The sequence below is a fragment of the Chrysochloris asiatica genome, unplaced genomic scaffold (genome assembly GCF_000296735.1).
Source record: "Chrysochloris asiatica unplaced genomic scaffold, ChrAsi1.0 scaffold00464, whole genome shotgun sequence".
Lineage (NCBI taxonomy): Eukaryota > Metazoa > Chordata > Mammalia > Afrosoricida > Chrysochloridae > Chrysochloris > Chrysochloris asiatica.
In genome coordinates this window covers 504,095-509,827 of record NW_006408982.1, presented here as the reverse complement: position 1 = coordinate 509,827, position 5,733 = coordinate 504,095, and the positions used below count along the sequence as shown (strand labels likewise).

General features: G+C 36.0%; 1 pseudogene; it reads right to left on the bottom strand.

Moving 5' to 3' along the window:
* Positions 1-3,585: 3,585 nt before the first annotated feature.
* On the bottom strand, positions 3,586-4,017 carry LOC102840578 (annotated as a pseudogene).
* Positions 4,018-5,733: the final 1,716 nt, after the last annotated feature.

Below are 5,733 nucleotides of genomic sequence, written 5' to 3'. Positions count from 1 at the left end.
TATATACACACCCACATAAAAATATTTCATAAGTTTTAAAGTCAGAAAAAATAGTTAAAATTTTGCCTACATATTGTCTTCCTTGTAATACAAAGATATCTTTAACATGTTGGTACTAATTCTAAGCTTGGTGCATACTAGAAAAAAAGTGGTTTTTTTTTCCCTTTCCTTTAGAATAATATTTGTAAAATTAAGTATTATGGTTTTACATTTTTAGTAAGCTTAATCATTTTTCAAGGAAACTTAATCTGCAAGTTCATCTAAAACTACTCTAAGACAGTGTCTAAAGTGACAGAATTATTTCTCTAAATTTCTCACTGAATTTTATCTGTTTGATTTTTTTCTTTTTTTCAGCTATCTGGAATTGTATTCGAGAAACTCTTTATTACTTAGGGTATATTTTTCAGAATACAAGTTATTTGTAATTTGAAGAAGGGCTTGGATTTCCAAATAAAAACAATGCTCCATTGTACTTAAAATTTAATTGTTAATTTTAATGAGAGCATTATAATATGCCACATTTGAAGATATATTCGTTTACAGGCAGGGACCAGGTCCTGGAGAATGACATCGTGTTTGGAAAAGTGGAAGGTCAGTGAAAAAGAGGGAGACTCCTACAACAAGGTGGACTGGCACAGTGGCAGCAGCAATGGGCTCAAGTGTAGCAACAATTGTGAGATTGACATAGGACCAGGACGTGTTTCTTTCTCTTGTTCATAAGGTCTCTATGAGTCAGTATCAACTCAATGGCACCCAACAACAATAAACATTTGCATGATTTACAAAAGACGTGTTTGCATATTAGAAAATATTCCTGAGTTCTAAAAGAAGAAAACGGTAAAGACTAAGGAGATGATTATTTGAGAATGATACACTTTCTTATTTATAAAACTCATTCAACTTTCTCCTTTTTAAGAAATTTTATTTAACCTCAAAAGAGATATTCACTTTGGTAGTTACAAGATTTCTGTAAAAAATAGCTATCATATTTTAAGAAATAGATGCATATCTTTAGTTTTCATTTTAAATAAAAAATCTGATGCTCATAAAGTAATTTAAAACAATTTTATATCACTAATTTAGCGTAGTGGTTACGAATCGGGCTGCGAACCTTAAGGTCAGCGGTTCGAAACTACCAGCCGCTCCGCGGGAGAAAGATGAGGCTTTCTACTCCCGTAAGGATTTACACCCTCAGAAACCCTGTACAGGGTCGCTATGGGTCGGAACCGACTCGACGGCACTTAACAACAACTTATAACAAGAAGAACAAAGATGTCAGCTTGAGGACTAAGGTGCGCCTGACCCAAGCCATGGTATTTTCAATAACCTCATATGGATGTGAAAGCTGGACAGTGAATAAGGAAGATCGTAAAAGAATTGATGCCTTTGAATTGTGGTGTTGGAGGAGAATACTAAAAGTGCCATGGACTTCCAAAAGAACCAATAAATCTGTTTTGGAAGGAGTGCAGCCAGAGTGCTCCTTGGAAGCCAAGATGGCTAAACTTTGTCTCTCATACTTTGGACATATTGTCAGGAGGGAACAGTCGCTGGAGAATGATGTCATGCTGGTTAAGATGGAGTGTCAGAGAAAAAGAGAAAGACCAACAAGATGGATCGGCCAGGTGGCATCATTGATGGCGTCAAGTGTGGCAGCAGGAGTGAGGTTGGCCCAGGATTGGACATTGTTTCGTTCTGATGTACAAGGGGTTGCTTTGAGTTGGTTCCAACTAGATGGCACCTGACAACAACAACTTATAACAAATATACTTTGTTTATTTTATAACTCATTCCAAAATATAGAAATTAAAATTTTATTATAAATATAGGATTTTTTATGAGTAGGAAGTGCATACACTTTTCTAATATATCAATGTAATTATTGAGGGAAGGTGCATTAGAATTTGTTTATGTGCATGTTGTTGTTGTTGTTAAGTGCCGTTGAGTCGGTTCCGCCCCATAGCTACCCTGTACAGGGTTTCCGAGGGTGTAAATCTTTACGGGAGTAGAAAGCCTCATCTTTCTCCCTCGGAGCGGCTGGTAGTTTCGGACCGCTGACCTTAAGGTTCGCAGCCCGATTCATAAGCACCACGCTACCAGAGCGCCATACGCTAGAAAAAATATCAGATCAAATTTTACTTGTTTTCTATATTTTGAAAAGGATTAATTAATTCCTGTAGGGGAACAGTTAATTTATTTTTAACTAAAGCTTTATTTTTGTAATCTATCCAGAACTTCGAGTTCCTTCACTGATCTATGATTTATATGATTTAAATCACCTCTTGGTTCTAACATTGGTTTCTGTCCAAGATGCTGAAATGAATACAAATTACAAGATCCAAGTTATGCTGTTGGGATAAATAGCTGAAGCTATTCTTCACAAACGACTCCCTTTTCCATCCCTGTGACTTTTGAACCTTATGGAAATATTTGTCAAGGAAAAAGATGAGGTGAGAAAAAAATCAAATAAAAATGTCTTGTCCTGTATGTTTTAGTATATTTATATTTAATGTTTATAAATAATGTACATACAGTTAAGAATGGAGAAGTGCCCATGAATACAGAAGATATAAACTCAAAAGATTAATTAGGAACCTTCAGGGGCAGTGTTAATGGGGGAGGAACAAAAGATACTGGAATCCCTTTTCCAATGTATACATGCACAGCAATCTTCTATTCTCTGTTACCACCCAAATATGTATTTATGTATTGTTAATATATATGTTGGTGTGTTCTTAAGTGCTATTGATTCAGTTCCAACTCATAGGAATCCTTGTATCCAAGAAGTGCCTGGCATATTTGAACTGCTGACCCTGTAGTTAGCAGTCAATTTCTTAACCAACAAAGCCACACCCAGTTTTAATTTGCCAACACATATTATTTTTTTTTTTTCAGGAAGAACTATTTTAATTTTCTTTTAAACATTCTTCCAAAAGCATTATTTTACCCTATATATCATGATAAGAAATCAGCATTCGAAATACCAGGGAAAAGGTAAATGAGGTAAGCAATTAATCTAAATGTATATTAAAAGGAGAATTTGATTTGAGAAGAAAATACCATTTCAAGTGCATAAAATGCAAAATTTTCAAGTATTTAAAAAACATCTCAGTACAGAATTTGAAAAACTATTAAAGGAAAATAGATTTTGGTCAGTAAATGTGCAACACTTATTATTGATCAGCTACGAGTGTTCTGTTTCTTTCCTAGTTTCTACCAAGAATAACTCTAAAATTGAATCTTCAGCAGAATAATCCTTAAATATACTTTGTAAGCAAAATGGAAGCTTCTGTTTACATAGTTTTGGGATTTTACTGTTTCTAAATTTATTTCTGAAACGCAATGTTAGCTCAAAATATAATTACCCTATTAGCTTTATAATGCACAGCTGTATACAGTTCAGCAAAGCAGGGTTACGCCGCCAGGCCCCACTTAGGAAAAATAGGGTTGGTCACACTCATTTAAAAACAAATTTATCCCACACCATTTGCCAGTGCTTAGTTTCTGTCTAATTTCTGACAATGACATATATGGATGGACATATTTATATGTGTCTCATTTTGATTTTCAGAAATAGCCACAGAGAGTTCACAGTTCAGCTTTGCTGGGTTGAAGCTGAAGGATTTGTAACTTCATAGCCATACCCATGTTGCCAGTGATTTTCAATTTGCCTTGAAAGAAGTCTGATTGAGGATTCATTTTGCCTGTCCTTAATGCCAGTTAAGTCCATGTCAGCCATTGTGATTGTACAGTCAGCCTTCTTATCTAACTTAGGATGCACTGATCCTTTGCCATTCTTCACGTCCACCACCAGGTGGCCTCTTTACCCACAGGGCCATCCTTCACCTTGAAGGCAAAAATGCCACCAATTTTCTTCACAAACTGTTCCCCTTCCTCTTCAAGCTACTTCTCAATCTCTTTAAAGACAAAATCTGCCTTAAATCCATCAAATGGAGAACTGGTTGGAGCAGCCTCAATGTGATGAGTTCTAAAAGAATTGACAGTTTCAGGAAAACCCATCTTGTACAGTGTTCTGCAAACATATATTCTTGTGTACAGATGCATCACATCTTGCGAGTCATCTTTATATTTCATGGCAATTATACCATTCAATTCAGTCCCTCCTAGGGTGATAGACATTTATTCTTCATGCAGTTGTGTTAGGTACCATAGGGTGTATTCTGAATCATAGTAAAATCATGCACAGCAGAATGAAATACGGCCCGGCCCTGTGCCATCCTCACACTCATTATTAAGCTTGAGGCAATAACTGCTGCCACTGTGCCATTCCATCTCCTTGGGAGTCTTCCTCTTTTTTCCTGACCTTACACTTTACCTAGCATGAGATTCTTCTCCACGGACTGGTCCCTTCTGACAATATGTTTGAAATATGAGAGACAAAGTCTCGCCATCCTAGCTTCCAAGCAATATTCCAGTTGTACTTCTTCCAACACAAATTTAGTTGTTCTTCTAGCAGGCCATGGTACTTTTACTAGGCTTCTCCAACACCATAACTCAAATGCATCAATTCTTCTACAGTTTTCCTCATTCACTGTCCACATGCATATGAAGTTTTTAAAAATACCATGGATTGGATCAGATGCATTTAGTCTTCAAACTGACATCTTTCCTCTTGAACATTTTAAATAGGGCTTGGACAGTAGTTTTGCCTTATGCCATACATCGTTTGATTTCTTTACTGCTGTGTCCATGAATGTTGATGGTGGATCCAAGCAAAATAAAGTCTTTGACAATTTCAATATTGTTTTCATTTATCATCATGTTATTTATTGGGTCAGTGGTGAGTATTTTGTTTTCTTTACATTGATATGCAACACATACCAAAGACTGTGGACTTTGATATTTGTCAGTATTTTAAGTCCTTTTCATTTTCAGCCAGCAAGGTTGTATCATCGGTATATCACAGGATGTTTATGAATATATCTCCAATGTTGATGTAATGTTCTTTGTCAAATAATACAGCGTCTTGGATTATTTGTTCAGGGTACAAATGGAATAAGTATGGTGAGATAAAACCACCCTGGTTTTAAACCATTCAGTATTCACTTGTTCTGTTCAAATGACTGCCTCTTGGTCTATGTACAAGTTCCTCATGAGCACAGTTGTTTTGCAATACTCATTGTCCACAATGTTGTCGATAGCTTCTCATGATCTACACAGTTGAAAGCCTTTGCATACTTACAGGTGAACATCTTTCTGGTATTCTCTGATTTCGGCCAAGATCCATCTGGCGTCAGCAATGGCATCCTTCAGTCCACCTCCTGTTCTGAATCCAGATTGAACCTCTGAAAGTTCCCTTTCAATGTAATTTTGCAGCCATTTTTTAATTACCTTGAGCAAAATTTTACTTGCATGTAATAGTACTGATAATGTCCAATTATCTTCGCATTCCTCTGAATTATCTCTCTTTGGAATGGACAGAAATATGGATCTCTTTCAATCAGTTGGCCAGGCAGCTGTCTTCCAAATTTCTTGGCAAAATTGAGTGAGTCACTCAAGTGCTGCCTTAGTTTGTTATAGATTTCAATTTGTATTCCTTTGATTCCCGGAGCCTTGTTCTTTGCCAATGACTTCAATGCAGCTTGAAGTTCTTTCCTTAGTACCATTGACTCTTTTTTTTTTTTTAAATGTTTTATTGTGAATTATATGATAGTTTACATGGGAGAACTTTAGTTTTACATTCATTCCATCTTATATCATCTCATTGCCATGGTT